Here is a 24,470-nt window from a genome sequence, read left to right on the forward strand (position 1 = left end):
CAAGGAGTTTGTATGTTATCCACGTGTTTGCGTGGATTTCCTCCCATTCTCAAAGACCTACTGATAGGGAAAAAAAAATGCACATTATGATCCCTATATGGGGCTCACAATCTACATTTTTTTAAAAAAAAAAAAAACCGCTGGTACAAAATGTCTAAAATTTTTGTGAGTACATTCCAACGCATGCGCGAACATATTCCCCAATGACGAGTGTTGCCTTCAGAAACGTTTCAGACTACCCTGGTATATGTGTACTGCACTATACTGTATACCAGGAGTCGGCAACCCCCGGTACGCATGCCAAGAATGGCAGACAAGGCTTATTTCCCTGGCACGGGCAGCCCAAATCCTCGGCGAAACTGCTATTATTGTACTGTGAGGTCTCTTCAGTATAATAAGCCGAGCACCAGGGGAGATGATGAAACATAAGAAATAATGTTACTTACCTTCCCTGCGCTCCGGAGCCGCTCCGTTCTCTTCAGCATTTCTGTCCGATGTAAGAGACCACTGATAAGGCAGCAGGGGTTACATCGGTGTCATTACACATATCGTATAACCCCTGAGACCAGTCGGGGGAATCATAATACCCCAGAGATATGCTGTCTGTAAAGGAAAATTAATTAACAGGCCAAGATCGGCTTCCGCCATCTTTGACCTGGAGATCCATAAGACACATGGTGGTCGTGTATCAAAATGGATTCTGCTTTAATGGTGGCTAGAACAAAGTATATATCACATGGCATAGACAGAACAGGATTGGCTAGTATAATTAGCCTAACATCTATTGGTGGAGAAGTTTGTAACAATAGCCCTGATGCATATCTATTGGATAAGAAACTGGAGAGAGGTCACACCCCCCTGAGGGCTGGCTTTACTCTAAAATGGAGTCAGTGACCTCATGGTAGCCTCATGGTATCAATCAAAATGGCAGCCATCAGCACATGTCTCAAATACACATCCTAGATGTCTATCTCATGGTATTCTAAAGACAATAGACATCCTTGTTGGAGACAATTAGCTTAATTACCCTTCTCTTGTCCCTTTATCTTTAAAAGGGTCTTTGGTCTTTGATCCTTTCCTAACAATGCCCCTGGTCCCAGTCAATCTCCTTTGTTTGTAAGATAGCATCACCCAATACACAGAGCATAGTATCTGCATAACCAGTCTGGCAAGTCTCCAAATTGCTCGTCTCTGGACAGATAGAACAATCTCAGCCCCCACCTCTAGACACAATTTTTCATAAGATATTATTAGCCCCCCACAGACCCAATCAGCAGTCACTTACTTCAGGCAGAAACACAGACTAGAATGAAGCCGAGCAGACCCCCCCACTCTTTCTCCAGCAGGGTTATCCGCATCTTGTGTGGCGCCCCCTATAGTCACCCAGACCTCCCGGCCTAACCCTGTACTAGTCTGGACTTCCATCCGATGACACTTAGACTGCGCTCACTATAGATATAGGGGAGCCCTGAGGGGGGGCTATAGCCATGTCCCGGCACCCAGTGCTGTTACCTGTGAGGTAATTCCTCCTCCTCCCCCTCAGGGGCCGGATAGAACAGCGGCATTTACCACACAACAAGCGGCAGCCATATGTTCTACCAGAGAGAGGCTGAGGGGAAGTTTCCTATCATTAATACTGTCCCGTCAGGCAGCCAATAGGGAGAGGCCACAACCCACCAGCTGTTACTAGGGAACTGCCTGCCACACGGCAAAGCCTGCTGAGCTAAAGGACCTTTGATGATGTCACAGTCATGTGATCAGCCACATGTGTGGGAGGAGTCAGGCTCCAGGCTGTGCTGGGGAGAAGTTTCATCTGACTCTTAGTGGAGAGATTGTCCGAGACTGAGAAGGTAAGAGAGACGTGTATACTGTATTATACTATATATATACACAGCACTGTACCGTATACAGCGTATATACACAGCACTGTACCGTATACAGCGTATATACACAGCACTGTACCGTATACAGCGTATATACACAGCACTGTACCGTATACAGCGTATATACACAGCACTGTACCGTATACAGCGTATATACACAGCACTGTACCGTATACAGCGTATATACACAGCACTGTACCGTATACAGCGTATATACACAGCACTGTACCGTATACAGCGTATATACACAGCACTGTACCGTATACAGCATATATACACAGCACTGTACCGTATACAGCGTATATACACAGCACTGTACCGTATACAGCGTATATACACAGCACTGTACCGTATACAGCGTATATACACAGCACTGTACCGTATACAGCGTATATACACAGCACTGTACCGTATACAGCGTATATACACAGCACTGTACCGTATACAGCATATATACACAGCACTGTACCGTATACAGCGTATATACACAGCACTGTACCGTATACAGCGTATATACACAGCACTGTACCGTATACAGCGTATATACACAGCACTGTACCGTATACAGCGTATATACACAGCACTGTACTGTATACAGCATATATACACGCACTGTACTGTATACACCGTATATACACAGCACTGTACTGTATACAGCATATATACACAGCACTGTACCGTATACAGCGTATATACACAGCACTGTACCGTATACAGCATATATACACAGCACTGTACCGTATACAGCGTATATACACAGCACTGTACTGTATACAGCATATATACACAGTACTGTATACAGCATATATACACAGCACTGTACTGTATACAGCATATATACACAGCACTGTACCGTATACAGCATATATACACAGCACTGTACCGTATACAGCATATATACACACACTGTACTGTATACAGCATATATACACAGCACTGTACCGTATACAGCGTATATACACAGCACTGTACTGTATACAGCATATATACACAGCACTGTACCGTATACAGCGTATATACACAGCACTGTACCGTATACAGCATATATACACAGCACTGTACCGTATACAGCATATATACACAGCACTGTACCGTATACAGCATATATACACAGCACTGTACCGTATACAGCGTATATACACAGCACTGTACCGTATACAGCGTATATACACAGCACTGTACCGTATACAGCGTATATACACAGCACTGTACCGTATACAGCGTATATACACAGCACTGTACCGTATACAGCATATATACCCAGCACTGTACCGTATACAGCATATATACCCAGCACTGTACCGTATACAGCATATATACACAGCACTGTACTGTATACAGCATATATACACAGCACTGTACCGTATACAGCATATATACACAGCACTGTACCGTATACAGCATATATACCCAGCACTGTACCGTATACAGCGTATATACACAGCACTGTACCGTATACAGCGTATATACACAGCACTGTACCGTATACAGCATATATACACAGCACTGTACCGTATACAGCGTATATACACAGCACTGTACTGTATACAGCGTATATACACAGCACTGTACTGTATACAGCGTATATACACAGCACTGCACCGTATACAGCATATATACACAGCACTGTACCGTATACAGCATATATACACTGCACTGTACTGTATACACCGTATATACACAGCACTGTACCGTATACAGCATATATACACAGCACTGCACTGTATACAGCACTGTACTGTATACAGCATATATATACACAGCACTGTACTGTATACAGCATATATACACAGCACTGTACCGTATACAGCATATATACACAGCACTGTACTGTATACAGCGTATATACACAGCACTGTACTGTATACAGCATATATATACAGCACTGTACTGTATACAGCATATATATACAGCACTGTACTGTATACAGCATATATATACAGCACTGTACTGTATACAGCATATATACACAGCACTGTACTGTATACAGCGTATATACACAGCACTGTACTGTATACAGCATATATATACACAGCACTGTACTGTATACAGCATATATATACAGCACTGTACTGTATACAGCGTATATACACAGCACTGTACTGTATACAGCGTATATACACAGCACTGTACTGTATACAGCATATATACACAGCACTGTACTGTATACAGCGTATATACACAGCACTGTATACAGCATATATATACACAGCACTGTACTGTATACAGCATATATACACACACTGTACTGTATACAGCATATATACACAGCACTGTACTGTATACAGCATATATATACAGCACTGTACTGTATACAGCGTATATACACAGCACTGTACTGTATACAGCGTATATACACAGCACTGTACTGTATACAGCATATATATACACAGCACTGTACTGTATACAGCGTATATACACAGCACTGTATACAGCATATATATACACAGCACTGTACTGTATACAGCATATATACACAGCACTGTACTGTATACAGCGTATATACACACACTGTACTGTATACAGCATATATACACAACACTACTGTATACAGCATATATACACAGCACTGTACTGTATACAGCATATATACACAGCACTGTACCGTATACAGCATATATACACAGCACTGTACCGTATACAGCATATATACACAGCACTGTACTGTATACAGCATATATACACAGCACTGTACACAGCATATATACACAGCACTGTACTGTATACAGCATATATACACACACTGTACTGTATACAGCCTATATACACAGCACTGTACTGTATACAGCATATATATACACAGCACTGTACTGTATACAGCATATATACACAAACTGTACTGTATACAGCATATATACACAAACTGTACTGTATACAGCATATATACACAGCACTGTACTGTATACAGCGCATATACACAGCACTGTACTGTATTGTAACAAATGAAAATTCAGACTGCACATCCCAATGTGAATACGTGCTTACCCTTATACTATATATATACAGTACAGACCATCTTCTCATTCAAAGAGTTTTCTGTATTTCCATGACTATGACAATTGTAGATTCACACTGAAGGCATCAAAACTATGAAGTAACACATGTGGAATTATATACTTAACAAAAAAGTGTGACCACAACTGAAAATCTGTCTTATATTCTCGGTTCTTCACAGTAGCCGCCTTTTGCTTTGATTCCTGCTTTGCACACTCTTGGCATTCTCTTGATGAGCTCCATGAGGTAGTCACCGGAAATGGTTCTCACTTCACAGCTGTGCCCTGTCAGGTAATAACTGTGATTTCTTGCCTTATAAATGGGGTTGGGACCATCAGTTGTGTTGTGCAGAAGTCAGGTGGATACACAGCTGATAGTCCTACTGAATAGACTGTTACAATTTGTATTATGATGATGAGCTTCAAGAGGTAGTCACTGGGAATGGTCTTCCAACAGTCTTGAAGGAGTTCCCAGAGATGCTTAGCACTTGTTGTCCCTTTTGCCTTCACTCTGCGGTCCAGCTCACCCCAAACCATCTAGATTAGGTTCAGGTCTGGTGACTGTGGAGGCCAGGTCATCTGGTGTAGCACCCCATCACTCTCCTTCTTGGTCCAATAGCCCTTACACAGCCTGGAGGTGTTTGGGGTCATTGTCCTGTTGAAAAATAAATGATGGATCAACTAAATGCAAACCAGATGGAATAGCATGCCGCTGCAAGATGCTGTGGTAGCCATGCTGGCTCAGTATAAATCCCCAACAGTGTCACCAGCTTGGCACCTACACACCATCACACCTTCTCCTCCATGCCTCACGGTGGGAACCAGGCATGTAGAGTTCATCCGTTCACCTTTTCTGCGTCGCACAAAGACACGGTGGTCGGAACCAAAGATCTCAAATTTGTGCTCATCAGACCAAATCACAGATTTCCACTGGTCTAATGTCCATTCCTTGTGTTCTTTAGCCCGGACAAGTCTCTTCTGCTTGTTGCCGGTCCTTAGCTGTGGTTTTCTAGGAGATATTTTACCATGAAGGCCGGCGGCTGCACAAAGTCTCCTCTTAGCAGTTGTTGTAGAGATGTGTCTGCTGCTAGACCTCTGTGTGGCATTGACCTGCTCTCTAATCTGAGCTGCTGGTAACCTGCGATTTCTGAGGCTGGTGACTCGGATGAACTTATCCTCCGCAGCAGAGGTGACTCTTGGTCTTCCTTTCCTGGGGTGGTCCTCATGTCAGCCAGCTTCTTTGTAGCACTTGATGGTTTTTGCAACTGCACCTGGGGACACTTTCAAAGTTTTCCCAATTTTTCGGACTGACTTAAAGTAATGATGGCCACTCGTTTTTCTTTACTTAGCTGCTTTTTTCTTGCCATAATACAAATTCTAGCAGACCAAGGATGGACAAGGACGGGAATGAGATCAGCAGAAGATTATTAGACTTCACCTTGGAGATCATCTACCTGCTGACCGGAGAGGTGACCTTATTAGATTTCTAGTGACATCTATATAGAAGAGACATAGGAGATGGCCCTTGTATTATATCTGTTGTATCTTAGTATATTATATCTGTAGATTTTTATCTCTGGTAACGAAACATATATAAAGGTTTCCACCACGACCTCCCTTTCCCTTCTTCTTCCTTTTGTATTGTTTGGTCATAATTTCTTACTTTTTACTGAGGGAGAAATACTGGCTTCAGTTCCCTAACCGTCTCTCTATACGCAGGATTGCAAAATAGTGAAGAAAACATCGGGGGACTGTGTGATGTCCAACATCCATCTCCATAAGTCAGGAGGATGGAGCCGAACCCAGAACCCCATCACAGAGCCTCCACCTCACCCCCTGATACAGGAGGAGATCAATAGACAGAAGATCCTAGAACTCACCAACAAGATGCTGGAGCTGCTGACTGGAGAGGTGACACTGCTGGGGATGCTGGGACATTATACAGTAACTGGAGGGGTCGGGGTGATGACTGTATCATTGTGTTGTCAGGTTCCTATAAGGTGTCAGGATGTCGCTGTCTATTTCTCCATGGAGGAGTGGGAGTATTTAGAAGGACACAAGGATCTGTACAAGGAGGTGATGATGGAGGACCACCAGCCCCTCACATCAGCAGGTAATAGACATGACTATATACACATGGACTTCCATTATTTGTATGTACAGAATGAATTCAGTCCCTGTCTGTGTTTCCTACAGGTAGATCCAGTAAGAGGACAACACCGGAGAGATGTCCCAGTCCTCTTCTTCCACAGGATGATCAGGTAGATGGAGATATTCCCTATGATGTGTAGACGGGCTGTGAAGTCCTTGTGGTCAGTCTTGGGTTCTCCAGCAGTATTAGATGTTACTTACAATATTTCTTTCACAGCTTCTGACTCCAGATAAAGACGTGAAGAATATTAATACTACAGATCCCTATGTGAGTGGTGATGAGGAGTGTGAGGAGGACATTCCTACCGGGAACCGCCCAGGTGAGGAGTCACCACTGAATATATCACAGAACAGTCTCAGATTGTACTTATTCACTAGTGTGAAGTTTGTGTAGATTTTTAAGCTCTATGTTCTCTTAGCTGCCGGGTCTCACTGGCACAGATTTGGGGGCAGCAAATACCCCAGGGATTTGGACCATTTGCTGTAATATTGATACACTGTTTGCTTACGTTCTCTCTGATAAGAGAGGCAGTGGAGATAATCACGGCCAAGAAATGACCCCTAATTTGCATAAATGATATACGTAGTGACAAGTGAATACATATATGAGTCTGGCTGTTTGTCCGATATTGGCTCAGCTGTACTAACCCACGACTCTGGGGAGATTACGAAAAAGATCAATTTACTCCTCAGTATGTTTAAACATCAGCAGGGTAGGTCTCTGTGAGTGGAGCTGAACGCTACGGAGAAGAACACTGAGGCAAGGAAGCAATGAGAAAAGGCTTCGCTTGCTGACACGCCCCCTGGGCGGAATAAGGAAATGTCGGAGAGTGATCTATGGGCACTGCGGCACAGGGAGGCGTGTCAGAGGCGGGGCAGGACTGGCTCCAGTAGTGATAAGTAGACTGGAGGAGCAGACACTGGCATCAGTCTTTATGAGTACCGGGACCCACCATCAGGGTCCCGGGAACTGCGGTTTTAACCGCAATGATCAGAATAGGGCTCACAAATTGTCTCCTGATGATCCTCATTACAAGGGAAATGCGTTGAGACTTCTAAGATGTTCTGGGGGGGGGGGGGGGCTATTTTTATCCCTAACTAATTGTATCGTTTATTCAAAAAAAGAAAAAGACCTGGCTCGCACATCCCAATCTTATACATTGATCTAGTGCTTCTCAGCAAATTCTACAATACTGAACATGAGGTTCTTAGAATACATATTGATTAAGGTGCATAAGCCCACTAGCCACGTCACGGCGACCTCTTTATAGTGGGTCCCTACTGGGTGCGGCGCTGTACAGCGGCCGTCACAACTGCAGGATGTCTCCCACAGGGGAGCGACCCAGTGGTCCGGCAACACCCCTGCCACCAGACCAAGCCCCCAGGCTCTGGGCCGCAACTCCCCATGGGCACAGCACTACAGAAGCAGCAGGCACCATGAGGGTAATAGTGAGGAGAATGGTGTATGGGTGTCCACACATGCAAAATATCTAAGTGTGTGGATTTGCACTTTTTATATACCCACCACCTGCAGAATTACCTACCTTGATGTGTGGTAGTAACAGTAGGACATAAGACGGATTGGAGATCCCTACTTATTTTACATAGGGGGCTTGGCACCACTATTTTAGTTTATATGCATTAAAAGTTACGTTTTATATGTAGGGCACCCTTTTGTGTTAGTACTTGATGCTATATAAGGTGTAAGAATAATAACAGCACATCACTATGTGATGTACAGGGAGGTACTGCAGATAATTTACAGATTATGACAGATAATTATGCAGATTATTGCAATTTAGTAGAGGAATGATCACTATAACGACTCCACCATGTAGCTTACATCAGACAAATGCAAACTACCACCATTGACACTTTTATCGTTGATCGTTGCTTGTCTTGCCTCAATACCCTTAGATGGTGCTTAACTGAATTTTGCTATGTCTTAAACTGCTATGTCGGGAATCTTATATAGAAATGTTATAAAATATCAATATAATTTTAAAGGTTATATTATATAATAATAATTAGTTTTACGTCTAATACCTACAGATTATAAAGCAGAGGATCATGGTATCACACAAGATCCATATGAAGAACATGTCATTACCCCAGATATACCCTCAGCCCTTCACAGCAAAGATCTGTCATCTGATCCTGTTATACACGTCCAATCTACTGATTCATCTCAGACTGTTAAAAAAAATAAAAGTCGCAAAAAGGGAAAATATCAAAAAAGTCACAAAGGAGAGAAGCCATTCTCATGTTCAGAATGTGAAAAATGCTTTTCATTGAAATCAACTCTTGTTAAGCACCATAAAATTCATACAGGAGAGAAACCATTTTCATGTTTGGAATGTGGGAAATGTTTTAGTCAGAAATCACATCTTACTGAACATCAGTTTCTTCACACAGGTGAGAAGCCATATATATGTTCAGAATGTGGGAAATGTTTTGGATATAAATCAACTCTTATTAAGCACCATAAAATTCATACAGGAGAGAAACCATTTTCATGTTTAGAATGTGGGAAATGTTTTAGTCAGAAATCACATCTTACTGACCATCAGAATCATCACACAGGTGAGAAGCCATATATATGTTCAGAATGTGGGAAATGTTATGCTCAGAAAGCACAATTTCGTGTACATCAGAAAAGTCACACAGGAGAGAAGCCATATTCATGTTTAGAATGTGGGAAATGTTTTAGTCGGAAATCCCTTCTTACTGAACATCAGAGAAGTCACACAGGAGAGAAGCCATATTCATGTTCAGAATGTGGGAAATGTTATGCTCGTAAAGCACGTCTTCATTTACATCAGAAAAGTCACACAGGAGAGAAGCTATATTCATGTTCAGAATGTGAGAAATATTTTAGCGATAAATCAACTCTTGTTAGACATCAGAAAATTCACACAGGAGAGAAACCATATTCATGTTCAGAATGTGGGAAATGTTTTAGTCGGAAATCAATTCTTACTGTACATCAGAATCATCACACAGGAGAGAAGCCATATATATGTTCAGAATGTGGGAAATGTTTTTCGTTGAAATCAAATCTTATTGTTCACAGAATAGTTCATACAGGAGAGAAGCCATATTCATGTTCAGAATGTGGGAAATGTTTTAGCGATAAATTAACTCTTGTTAAACATCAGACAATTCACACAGGAGAGAAGCCATATTCATGTTCAGAATGTGGGAAATGTTTTAGAGATAAATTAGCTCTTGTTAATCATCAGACAATTCACACAGGAGAGAAGCCATATTCATGTTCAGAATGTGGGAAATGTTTTAGAGATAAGTCAACTCTTGTTAGACATCAGATAATTCACACAGGAGAGAAGCCATATTCATGTTCAGAATGTGAAAAATATTTTAGAGATAAGTCAACTCTTCTTAGACATCAGAAAATTCACACAGGAGAGAAACCATATTCATGTTCAGAATGTGGGAAATGTTTTATGGAGAGATCAAAACTTTTAAGACATCAGAGAATCCACACAAAATAGAAGCCCTTTTCGTGGTCAGAATGTGAGAAATGTTTTAGAGGTAAATCAAAGATCAAGAACCATCAAAAACTCTGACTCGTCCTACAAAATAATGTTGAAAACAGACTCTTGGACTATTTTTTAATTTTATTTTTTAATATCTGTTAGTGCTAGGTCTGTTGATAAATTCACCCATATGCCTTTAGCAGTGTTTTGAATGATTTCTGTGTTTCTCTGAGAGCTCCTGGTATCTTCTGTATTTGTCTATATGGTATAATTTCCATCCGAGTACCTTCCACACAACCTCCCTCTTGCTGCCCCCCTCCTCTCTCACTCTGTTATACCCCCCTCCCTTTCTCCCTAGCTAAGCTATCCTGCCCACTACTAGCCCTTCCCAACTAGCTAACTGAGATCACACACACACACACACACACACTATACTTACCTATATTCCTCTCTGAGAAACGGCTCCTCCTTTTCACTGTGCGCAGGCTGAAGGCGCTTCTCTCCCACTCTCTTAGTGCGTGCAGAGCCCTGAAGTACCTGTGACACCTGCGCAGTAGAGATGGAGTGCCTCCAGACTGAGCAAGCGCTTGCAGAGAAGAAGAGGAGAGGAGCTTTACCTGGATAGCAAGACATATAAGTATTGATAGGGTTGGGAGGGAAATGGAACAATGAAATGGAACGTCACTGAAATGGACCAGAAAGTGTCCCTGGAGTGGTTATATGACTGCCCCAGGGATATGGATAATTATAGATATTTTTTAATATAAGTAAATTAGAAGTTAGGTAGGGTCGCTATTCCATATTATATGGCTCTGTCCGGCAATTACTAATTATTGGTCCTCTGTGTTTGCCTTAATCTCCCGTATTTGTCACAGTACTGTTGCCCCTTCTCCAGCATTGGGCATCCTCATGCTGAGATTACCTGAGGTCCTCCGTCCACATAAACGTCTAGTATGTAAAATTTTGACCATGGCTAAATTGCTGATTTTCCAGAGATGGAAATCAACCTCCATTCCGTCTGTCTCGAATTTGGTGGACTTGATTAACACTACTTACTCGTATGAAAAGACACTGTCGTTGGGTAACGTTTCTCACTCATCTTTTATACGTACCTGGGAGACCTGGTCGTTGTCTACTTATCACAAATAACCTTTTTACTTTGATGACCTAATATGTTTTGTCCTTCTGTGCCAGCAGTACTTCACCACTGACTTCACGATAGCACCGTGTGATTATCATGTCTTTACTGTGAAACTTCTACCTAATCCTGATATTAATCGGTATTACCGGAGTAGCCTCTTAGTGCCTTCTGTTTATACTCCCTGTTTGCACCTGACATTTTATCATTATTGTTCTTGATATATTATCAGTGCCATGTTGTTGTTCTACCTGGACAGCTTTATGTATCTATATACTGTAAATGACATGCTCATATCTTTTCCCTTGTTTGTCATGTTAAAAATCTTTAATAAAAATTATTGAAACAAAAAAAAAGAAGTTAGGTAGGGGAGGGGGTTTATTGGTTAATTCTTATTTTATCCCAGATAACCCCTTTAAGATTGGTGATATTTTTCCACAATTTTGGCTCTCAGGTGAAATTCTTATATTGCCCACACCTGTTACTTGCCACAGGTGAGTTTGAACAAGTGAAAGTACCCACTGCGCGTATCTGTCGGCCATTTTCCTGTGGAAGAATTAAGAAGTTTCTCAGGAACGGCAGTGCGGATCAGAAAAAGAATGGTAAGAGAAGAATAGCTTTTCTTAAGGCTATTCCGATGTGTTCTTCGTTAAAAATGGGATTCTAATGATAGAATCTCTTTAAGGGATGAAATTGTGTTGCGAATTTGATGCAAGACCCTTTCTTGTGCATAACTTGTGGCATAACCTTCATTCCACATTGTGCTTACCACATAGTGTGAATATATCACTTATGGCAGGAAACAAGTGTGAGTTATAACGGAAATCATTGCCAGTTCCTCACTTGTGTAGATTCCCATTCTGGCGCAGGGACGTCCAGCCGATACATGAAGAGGCCACAGCTCATTCCCTGCACCACTCGGGACCTTTATTAACACTGACGTGCAATACGCTAGTTATAATACATTTACGCCAATAGCTATTGCTATGTTCATAATGGCCCAAGCTGTAAAATTTTCATGTTTTTCATTCGATGTAATAAATCCTTCAAGAGTAAAAATAGTTTCAAAAATTATACTAAAATAGCTGAGTTTTCACCACTGAAAAAATGTTTTCAAAAGTGATCAAAAAGACTTGTTTTCTAAAATAGCGCCACTAAAATTGGCCGTCCTGCTGAAAAAACAAACAAAACACCTTACTCAATACTCTTTAAATGTTTGTTTGTTTTTGAAAAAATAAATTTTTATTGGGTAAAACATGTATAGTATAAAAACAATATAAATGTGGTGCTGTTTTGGTCTTGCTGCTTCCCCTCGCTTAACATCATGGTCGCCTGACCGGCTAGACTTTAGTAGTTTGTGCATCTTTTCCAAGGAAAAAAAAGGGCCTGCCAAATCCCCCAGTGTGATCTTCATCCAAAGAATGTGTCTCCTCTAATACATGATATTATTGTTTATTTACTGTAGCTTACTTGTATAGCACCTTCATATTCCGCAGCACTTTACAGACATTGTCAGTCACTGTCCCATGTAGGGCTCACAATCTACATTCCCTATCAGTATGTCTTTGGAGTGTGAGAGGAAACCAAGTTTGTCCCGAGTTTAAGTGCCCCCTTCATCTACCCCTAGTTTCATGTCCCCCCTCCATTTCTCCCTCAGTTTCAAATCCCCCTTCATCTGCCCCGTTTCATGTCCCCCCCCTCCTCCATCTGCTATCTCTGCCCTAGTATAACATTCCCCTTCCATTTCTGCCCCTAGGTGACTGAGACACACACACAGACACATATAGACACACACACACTCCCCCCTGCATCTCACATTCCCCTCTCAGTATCTTATGACACACACCACATGTCTCCATCTTCTTGCACAGTCCTGCCAGCACTAAGACACGCCTCCCTAGTCAAGCTATGCGGGCCGGTCTGAATTAGTCAGAGGGCCGGATATGGCCCGGGGGCCGTGCTTTACCCAGGTCTGGTCTATAAGTATGAGGCTTTTTGTTGATATGGGAGATTGACTCCCTGTCTTGCACATATTCCTTGACCCATACAATAATATCCTGTATGGACGGTTCTTCGGGAGGAAGGCCACGGCACTGACAGCAATGGTTGCAATCATATCTGTCAGGAAGAGATATATCACACTCTGTACAAGCCAGATGTTTGCACTGGGAGGAACTCTTCCTTCTGGATCAATCACCACCAGATTTTTTTGTCAAGTGCTTGGGATCCAAGGCAATCTCTCCGGCCCGAGCAATGGCTAAAGGAGGAAACAAAATGCCACCTTGGAATAATAAAGTATAAAGGTTATTCTGCAATTTATAAAGGCTATTCTACTCATACCTTTCTACCTCTTGTGCTCCCCACCCTTTCTGTGAAAAACTGTTTACTTTCATATACAAATTATACTCATGGAGCACAGGGGACAGTCCCCTTGTGCTCCGAGTACACCCGCATCATCGCTGCTCACTGTCCCATGTTGCATGTTTACTCCCCCTACATCTTCTCCTCTGCGTAGCATCCGATGCTGTTCTGTTCAGGATTGAAATCCCGCGCATGCACAGACGGCACTGCGACTTCAGGTTCTCTGTGCCCCCTGTGCTCACTGAGCATAATTTGCATATGAAAGTAAACATTTTTTCACAGAAATGGCGGGGAGCACAAGAGGCCATTTTGCCGGTGACATGTTGCCATGAAAGCCGGGAGCCTTGTTAAAGGCTCCCAACCGGTCTACAATCTCTTTCTTTTGCTGGCTGGTCTATGCAGCCTGCGAAAGAAATGATGATTTATTGCAATGTATTAGCATTGTAATGCATTGCATTGGTGATCAGACCCCCTGGGCTTCAGCACCCCTAGGGGGTCTAATAAATGCAAAAAAATAAATTTTTTTAAAAAAACGGATAAAAAATATAATTTTTTTAAAAAAGTATTAAAAATTCAAATCACCCCCCTTTCCCTGGAACACATATAAAAGTAGTTAAATACTGTGAAACACATACATGTTAGGTATCCCCGTGTCCGAAATCGCCTGCTCTACAAAGCTATACAAATATTTTTCCTGTTTGGTAAACGACGTAGTGGGAAAAATAGTCAAAAGTGCCAAATTGCCGTTTTTTCACGGTTTTGATTCTGATAAAAATTTAAATAAAAAGTGATCAAAGCAATAGCATTTCTCGAAAATGGTAGAAGTAAAAAGTACACCCGCAAAAAAAGATGCTCTATACATTCCTGTACACTGACGTATAAAAAAAGTTACGACTGTCAGAATTTGGCGACTTTTAGAAAAAAAATTTTTAACACAGTTTTGGATTTTTTTAAGGGGTCAAAATGTAAATGTAAATAAAACCATATAAATTTGGTATCTCTGGAACATACCAAAACACAGAATACAGGGGACATGTCATTTTGGCTGCACAGTGAACGCCATAAAACCAAAGCCCGTAAGAATGTCACAGAAATGCATTTTTTTTGAAAATCCACCCCATTCTGAATTTTTTTCCAGCTTCACAGTACATTATACAGAATAATTAATGGTGGCATCATGAAGAAAAATTTGTCCCGCAAAGATTAAGACCTCATATGGCTCTGGGAGCGGAGAAATAAAAAAGTTATGGGGTTTAGAAGGAGGGGAGTCATAACCGAAAATCAAAAAATGCCATTGGCGGGAAGAGGTTGACACCTGACCAGGTCCAAAGTATGGAGCCTGACTTCTTCTGGAGAGGAAGAAGAGGGATAGAAAACCGGCAAAGATATCAACTGGTTGATGTTAGCAACGGAAGGCACTTTGGGCCTGAAACCTGGAAGGAACCTCAGTTGTACTCGATCCTCGAAGAAGGAAATATATGGTTCTTCTGAGGAGAGTGCCTGGAGCTCTCCTACCCTCTTGGCAGATGAGATGGCCAGAAGGAATGCAGTCTTAAACGTCAGGAACCTTAGTTCAGCATCTTCTAGAGCAGGGGTAGGGAACCTTTGGCTCTTCAGCTGCTGTGAAACTACAACTCCCAACATGCTCCATTCACTTCCATGGGAGTTCCAAGAACAGCAGAGCAAGTATGCATGCTGGGAGTTGTAGTTTTGCAACAGCTGGAGAGCCGTACGTTCCCTACCCCTGTTCTAGAGGCTCAAAAGGTGGATTACAGAGTGACGACAGTACCGTGCTAAGGTTCCACTGGTAGACAGGAGCAGTAGCTGAAGGTTTCACCCTTGTGGCCCCTTTATTAAAGGTACTCACTAGAGGGTCCTAAGACAGACGCCTCCCCAGATAGGTGGACAAAGCGGCTACATGTACCTTTAGGGTGGCAGCAGAGCCCTTTGTCTAGGATCACCCTCACTGGGGATTGGAGGAGTCCACATCATGGTTTAAACACCAGGCACTGAAAATTTTACCGATCCTGCAGTAATTATTGTTGGTCGATTCTGCTCTGGCATAAGCGCGGGTTTTCAGGATGGCTTTTTACAGTCCTCTATTCAGTAATAGGGACTGGTCAACCCCCAGGCTGTCAGGTTGAATCTCCGCTGATCCTGGCATCTCAGCTCTCCTTAGGTTACCAGGTTCTTAGAGGGGGGAATCCTCCAAAATAAGCCTTGACACATCCTTATGAGCTGGGCAAACCAAGTCCTTTTTGGTCAGAACAGGATTATGGCAATACCCAAGACTTGGTCCTGTCTTATTTTCATCAATACCTTGATGGGAATTGGAGGGAATATATATATCAGCCTGAACCTCCATGGGATGGACAGGGGATTTACTGCCAAGGGATTGTCCTCCTGATACAGGGAGCAGAACTTCTCCACCTTGGCGTTGTGTCAGGTTGCCATAAAATCAACCTCTGGGAGATCCCATCTTTGGATGATCTGTTGAAATACGTCTGGATTGAGGGACCATTCTCCTGACTCAACTGATCTGCTACTATGTTCAGGGAGCCCTTGATGTGAACAGCGGATAAGTGGGACAGATTCTTCTCTGTCCACGAGAAAATTAGGTTCGCCTCCCGTAGGAGGGCTGGAGACCTGGTACCTCCTTGCCTTCCCCTTGAGGAACGGGGAAACATGACAGAGCATCAAATAGACCAATCTGAGCTCTTTCAGATTGAAAGTTCCCCTTTCCGGTCTTCTTCAACGACCTTGTACTGTCTTGTTGTCCAGATGGGCTCCCCATCCCCAATGGCATGCATCTGTTGTCAACAGGGTCCACCGTAGTTGGACCGAGGACCTTCCGTCTTTCAGGTACTGTATATCCACCATCTGAGGGAAAGACGGGTACTGGGAGAAAGGCAGATCTTCTTGTGCAGTACCCATGGAGACCTGTTACAGGCGCTCAACACTTCCATCTGGAGGGGACGCAAATGCCATAAAGCCCAAGGGACCACCTTGGCCGAGGATGACATCAGGCCGAGGACTCTCATGGCGGTTCTGATGGACAATCTCTGGGTCCTGAGGAGAAAACAGGCGGCCGCCTCTATCTTTAACTTCCTTGGGCTGGTGAGAGAGATCTGCATCTTTTTCGAGTCCAAAATGAACCCCAGGAATTTCTTCTGGGTAGATGGCACAATCTCTGATTTCTCCCAATTGATTAGCCATCCTAACCTCAGTAGGAAGAAAATAACTATCTGAAGATGTTGTTGGAGAACCGGGACAGACTGCGCTTTTATGAGCCAGTCATCAAGATAGGGAACTATAAATAGGCCTCATAGTCTGAGGGCAGCGGCAACAGGTGTGACCACCTTGGTGAAGACGTACTGGGCTGAAGTGATGCCAAATGGCAGTGCGGCAAATTGACAGTACTCTTTATGGTCAGAAATCTCGATAGCAATCCTAAGATGTCTTCTGTGTGGACGATAGCTGGGGACGTGTAGGTATGCCTACATTGGATCCAGGGTGATCATAACCTCGCCTTGCTGCTGGAAAGATGTTACCGAGTCTACGGACTCCATCCGCAATGGTTTTCTTTTTATATACTGGTTGAGGAATTTCATATCTATTATCATCCTCCAGTCTCCTGACGGTTTGGGGACCAGGAAGACTGAAGAATAGACCCCAGACCTAGCTCTTAGGGGGGGAACCCTTTCTAGGACCCCTTTTCAGAAGTATTCTGCAACAGATCTTTCTAGGATGGTTTGTTGAACAGCAAGCAGAGACCAAGTTGTGACAAAACGGTCATGGGGAAACTGGATGAGTTCGATGGCACAATCTTGTTCTACTACCCGCAGAACCCATGGATCTTCTATGAGGGTTTGCCACATAGTAGCAAAGTGGGAATGGCGACCTCCCACTGGTAAATTGGCCATACAGAGTGGTGTCCCATCAAAAATTTGGTCTCCTCTTTGGGTCCTCACCCAGCTCCCCTGGAGCGAAACCTGGTACATCTTTGAGGCTGCGATCTATATTAGGAGGACTATCCTCGACCCCTCGGGAGGGAGGTCTTCTGTCTCTTGAAGCCTGAGGCAGAGATCTTCCTTTGCCTTCAGCTAGCCCCTCCATCAGGTCATCCAGCCCACGGCCAAAAACCTTCCCAGGCTCAAAGGGAAGGGAGCATAAACAAAATTTGGAGGCGACTTCAGCTCTCCAGGGTTTAAACCATAACGGCCACCTGGCAACAGTGGATTGAGCCATTGATTTGATTTGATTTGATTTATACGGATGAACACTGGTTGAACGTTAAACTGTCACTTGGATTGACCATGCGTTGGACAGGGACACCAATCCATCCCATTCGTCAAGTACTTCGTAACACAGACTCAATCGCCAAGCTTGAAGAAATGGGCACCAACTATCTGGAAAGAATCATGTCCATGTTTATGTAAAACAAGTGATTTTGCAGTCCCTCAAAAGCAATGAGATCAGAATACAACATGAGGGCATCACATAAGATGACAAGAAGGTGTTCTGAGGAGTGAAAATTATTGAAAATGATGATATAGAGAGGCACTTTGTCCAGGGTCTCTTTGTTTCTGCCATGTTGTCTCCCACTCTTGTTGACAATTCTGTCTTGGTTGTTTCTTCTTGTCTGTGTGGGTTCTGGGTGGTGGATCTCACTACCATGCGTATGTGGGTTGTCGTCAGGGGGCAGGTAGTCTATCTCTGTGCCTGTCCTTGCATTCAGGTCTCCGCATATTAGTACTCTGCCTTTGGGTTGGAATTGGGTAGCTTCCCTTTGTAGGACCTCGTAAGTGTCGGGGTCGTGGTAGGGGGGACCCTGGTGGGGGCATATATTCTGCACAGAGATAGATGTCCTGCTGGCCGCTGAGGATGGAGCTGCTTATTTTTATCCATATGTGATTAGTTCCACGTTTGGTAGCTTTTACGTGTTCTTTGAGCTCCTCCTTGTACCATATTAGTATGCCTCCTGAGTGGCGGCCATGTTTGGTGGTCTTATTTTTCCGGGTGGGCACTGAGAATTCCTTGTAGCCCATGGGTGTTAGGGACTCGTCTTATGCCCGGGTCCATGTCTCTAGGAGGATTTGGATGTCTATGTTTTTTAGTCTGTCTATGAAGTCTGGATCTTTTGATTTAGATCCAAAGGCTGAGGCGTTCAGCCCTTGTATGTTCCAACTATTAATAGTGATTTTATCTTCAGTGTGTAAACCTTGTAATGAGCTGTCCTGCAGAGGATGGGCTGGATTCTTGGTTGGTAGCACTGTGGCCAGGTATTGGTTTATGTGCATTGCTGTTGTGGCCATTGTAGTGACCGCATGCTCTATTCTCTTTATTGTCTCTATGTCGGTGCTCTGGGTTGCTCTGGTTGGCTTTTTCTTGATAGGTGGCCTCTTTGGGGGGTTTTGTCTTGGATATTGGCGGTTGTCGGGTGTTATTTCCATGGTTCTTTGTTTTGTTTGGTGTCTAGGCCCGGGGGCTCTGTTGAGCACTAAGTCTTTGAATTCCTTCGCTAGTAGGCTGACGCCATGTTTATTGAGGTGTTTGTTATTATATAGGTGACGCTTATCTATGGAAGGGTGTTGTGCCAGGGTGATGCCTGGTGTTTGTCTGATTCTGGTCGCCAGCTCTTCGTTGATCCCCATGATGGTAGCTTCAGAGATGTCTCCTCGTGGGAGCAGAGATGACAGGATGATACTACAGTCTGGGAACTGTTGCTTTGCTTTCTCTGCTAGTTGGACCAGTTGGCCCGCTGTCTGTTGGTGCTGGTCAGGGAGATCTTCTGTGCCTGTGTGTATGACAATGTTTTTCGGGGTAGTGAAGAAAGGCTTGCAAATGACAGTATTGGCTTTTTCAATGGTTGGGCTGTGGATTTTCTTGACTCTTTGCCGTGGGAAGAGCTTTCTTGTATTAATGTACTTGCCATTAGAGTCTATGATCAGGACTATATCTGGGTTTGAGGTTTTCGTTGTTTGGGTTCTCTCTGGCTCTATTTCTGGGGTGATGGGCAGTTCTGGACTTTCTTGTGATGTGTGAGGCATTTCTGGCTTATTGATACCTTGATCAGAGTCTGTTCTGTTTTCCTCCCCGTTAGATCTTATCTCTTGTGTCTGTAGTTTCAGGCCTGATAACTCTTTTTTTTAGATCTGTGATTTCCTGTAGGCACTGCGCCATTGTAACCCCCAGCTTGACATTTTCTTGCTGGCAGGCTGCTATCTCTTCTCTCAGATTTGTATTTTCCTGGATAAGTTTGTAAATGGCTTTTGTGTCGCCATTTATGCTGGACAGTTCGTTGATGCTACAGTTTCTATTATAATTGTGTTTATGGATAGTAAAATCTCTCTCCAGCCGTGATACAATCTCTATGAGGGACTCTAGTGAGAGGTGTGAGGCATTGGGGGAGGGCTTGCTAGCTTGTGTCTGTGTGCTGGCAGATGATGAGATTTTTGGGTTGGGGGGTCACGGGTAATTCACTTGAGTCAGTGGGTGGACCTGTATCTGTCCCCCTTTTGTTTAGTTGTGCCAGATTCTTGATCTCTGGGAATTTTTCTATACACTGGTGAAGCTTATCTTCTTTTCCTTGAATCATTAAAGTCCCATTAAAAAATATGGTTGTTGTGAGAATCACTTCGCCGGCCCCTTGTGGGTTTTTTATTCTGATTGTTATTTTGCCTGTATCCTCCTCTTCTGTTGTTGTACTCTTGTAGCAGTCACATATTGCATGCTGCCAGGCTCTTATATGGTCGGTGTGCATAATGAGGTTGGTCATTCTTTGGTTTGATGTGTAGTCAGCAAACAGGGTCTCAGCATGGGCTCTGAGGAGATCTTTCTTTGCATTTCTTTTTTCCATAGCACTCATGTTATCAGGGTATGTAATCTGTAGAGTGGCCTGTCCCCCACTGTGTACAGAGACAGTGCACTTAGCATTACAGGCAATGTCCTCTGTTGCTTCTTTCACACCTTCTGGGATGACTGACCCCCTGCTGTGCTGGGATCTTGTTCTCGGCTCTGTCTTATAGTTAGCTATAGAGCTCATACTAGGTTCATCTAAGAATTCCATATTGTAATCTCCCAGGTTCCCAAAATCTGAGGGTGTCCCCGATTTCCTTATTTCTGAGGGATAATCTATTTGCTTATGGGATTAGCCAAGAGATGGCCCTACCTTGTGGGATCCTGAGGTCAGATGTGATGTTCTCTGTTGCATTCAGCCAGTCTGAAGTCTGTAGGACTCTTCTCTTGTATTTTAAAATCCTTTTTCTGTTCTTATTTCATTTTTCTCTTGGGATGTTTTTAGTCTCCCTTAGTTCTGTCTTCGATGGAGCCGATATTTCCTGGTTTTCGTCTTGCAGGTAGCTCAATTACAAGGTTTTACTTTGATGAAAGTCAGGAGCTCATGGTGGGAGATGCTTACACTCCAACAGTCTGAGTGTGTCTCCATCCACGCTCTCTGACCACAACCTGCTGACATTCTCTGCCCTCTCCTCTCCAATAGACACCCCAACCTATAAACCACCGCGCCCCTGCAGGAACCTCAACCACCTTGACATCTGCACCCTCTCAGACTCTCTCCTACCACTCGCTGACATATCCTCACTCCAGGACACAGATGCCGCTGCTGCCTTCTATAATACCACCATTACCTCAGCCCTTGATTCTGTGGCCCCCTACACAAACACCAGACCCCGACCGATCAATAGACAACCCTGGAACACCAACCTGACTAAAAAACTGAGACGTGCCTCGTGGGTTGCAGAACGCCTCTGGAAGAAAAGCCCAGGAAGACTTGGTTACAAAGAGGCAGTTCTCACATTTAAGAACGCACACACCTCCGCAAAGCAGGTCTACTTCACCACACTCATATCTGCACTCTCTCGCAACCCCAAACAGCTATTCTCCACCTTTAACTCCCTCCTCCGTCCTCCCGCCCCCCTCCGATAACAAATTATCTCAGCTGACGACTTTGCCTCTTACTTCAAAACTAAAATTGACACCATCAGAGACAGTCTCACCCTACTCCCCCAGCAACACCTCTACCCAACTACTCGCTGCTCCTCATCCCTGACCTGTTTCCCCACTATCACTGATTAAACACTCTCCTCCCTAATCTCCAAATCCCACCTCACCTCCTGCACGCTTGACCCGATCCAGTCACATCTCATCCCCCAAGCTCAATGAAGTCATTACTCCGGCCCTAACCCATCTCTTCAACCTATCCCTAGCCAATGGATCCTTCCCCTCTGCCTTCAAACATGCCACTGTCACTCCTATACTTAAGAAACCGTCCCTCGACCCGTTCTCTCCAGCCAACTATCGTCCCATCTCACTGCTCCCATACGCCTCCAAACTGCTTGAGCAACACGTCCACTCAGAACTCTCCTCCTATCCTCAGGCTTCAAACTCTGGCACTCCACTGAAACTGCCCTAACAAAAGTCACCAATGACCTTCTAACTGCCAAAGCCAAACACCATTACTCTGTTCTCCTCCTCCTTTGACACAGTTGACCACTCTCTCTTGTTAGAAATTCTCTCATCCCTCGCCTCCAGCTCAAGAACATCCATCGAATTCCTTCCTCACCCATGAAACTACCAAGATGCTCGTCCAGGCCCTCATAATCTCCCGCTTAGACTACTGCAACACACTTCTCCATGGACTCCTAGCAAACACCCTCGCCCCCCTCCAGTCCACCTTAAACTGCGCTGCTCGCTTAATTCACCTCTTCCCCCGTTCTTCATCGGCTGCTCCCCTCTGCCAGTCCCTCCACTGGCTACCAATAGCCCAGCAAATTGAGTTCAAGCTACTAACGCTAACATACAAAGCCATCCACAACCTGTCCCCTCCATATATCTCTGAACTAATCTCCCGCTACCTGCCCACACGTAACCTCAGATCCTCCAACGACCTCCTACTCCGCTCTGCTCTCATCCGCTCCTCACACAACCGTCTCCAAGATTTCTCCCGTGCATCCCCCATACTCTGGAACTCCTTACCAAGACACATAAGACTGATCCCCATAATCACAGGATTCAAGTAGGCCCTGAAGACTCCCCTATTCAGGAAGGCCTACAACCTCCAATAACACTATCACCGCACCACCATCTGTACAGTCTCCCCCTCTCCTTCTGTCTCTCTCTCTTCTCTCATAGACTGTAAGCCCTCGTGGGCAGGGCCCTTTACCCTACAGTCAGTCACTGTTAGTATTATATCTACCTGTATATTCTGTGTATTGTACAGTCCTATGAAAAAGTTTGGGCACCCCTATTAATCTTAATCATTTTTTGTTCTAAATATTTTGGTGTTTGCAACAGCCATTTCAGTTTGATATATCTAATAACTGATGGACACAGTAATATTTCAGGATTGAAATGAGGTTTATTGTACTAACAGAAAATGTGCAATATGCATTAAACCAAAATTTGACCGGTGCAAAAGTATGGGCACCCTTATCATTTTATTGATTTGAATTCCCCTAACTACTTTTTACTGACTTACTGAAGCACAAAATTGGTTTTGTAACCTCAGTGAGCTTTGAACTTCATAGCCAGATGTATCCAATCATAAGAAAAGGTATTTAAGGTGGCCAATTGCAAGTTGATCTCCTATTTGAATCTCCTCTGAAGAGTGGCATCATGGGCTACTCAAAACAACTCTCAAATGATCTGAAAACAAAGATTGTTCAACATAGTTGTTCAGGGGAAGGATACAAAAAGTTGTCTCAGAGATTTAACCTGTCAGTTTCCACTGTGAGGAACATAGTAAGGAAATGGAAGACCACAGGGACAGTTCTTGTTAAGCCCAGAAGTGGCAGGCCAAGAAAAATATCAGAAAGGCAGAGAAGAAGAATGGTGAGAACAGTCAAGGACAATCCACAGACCACCTCCAAAGAGCTGCAGCATCATCTTGCTGCAGATGGTGTCACTGTGCATCGGTCAACTATACAGCGCACTTTGCACAAATAGAAGCTGTATGGGAGAGTGATGAGAAAGAAGCCGTTTCTGCACGTACGCCACAAATAGAGTTGCCTGAGGTATGAAAAAGCACATTTGGACAAGGCAGCTTCATTTTGGAAACAAAAATTGAGTTGTTTGGTTATAAAAAAAGGCGTTATGCATGGCGTCCAAAAAGAAACAGCATTCCAAGAAAAACACATGCTACCCACTGTAAAATTTGGTGGAGGTTCCATCATGCTTTGGAGCTGTGTGGCCAATGCCGGCATCGGGAATCTTGTTAAAGTTGAGAGTCGCATGGATTCCACTCAGTATCAGCAGATTCTTGAGAATAATGTTCAAGAATCAGTGACGAAGTTGAAGTTACGCCGGGGATGGATATTTCAGCAAGACAATGATCCAAAACACCGCTCCAAATCCTCAGGCATTCATGCAGAGGAACAATTACAATGTTCTGGAATGGCCATCCCAGTCCCCAGACCTGAATATCATT

At 43.7% G+C, this 24,470-nt stretch overlaps 1 pseudogene; it reads left to right on the plus strand.

Moving 5' to 3' along the window:
- The first annotated feature begins 6,267 nt into the window (after nt 1–6,267).
- Nucleotides 6,268–24,470, plus strand: part of LOC142190958 (uncharacterized) — a 33,231-nt pseudogene continuing 15,028 nt past the window's right edge.

This window comes from Leptodactylus fuscus, chromosome 1 (genome assembly GCF_031893055.1).
Source record: "Leptodactylus fuscus isolate aLepFus1 chromosome 1, aLepFus1.hap2, whole genome shotgun sequence".
In the NCBI taxonomy this organism is placed as follows: domain Eukaryota; kingdom Metazoa; phylum Chordata; class Amphibia; order Anura; family Leptodactylidae; genus Leptodactylus; species Leptodactylus fuscus.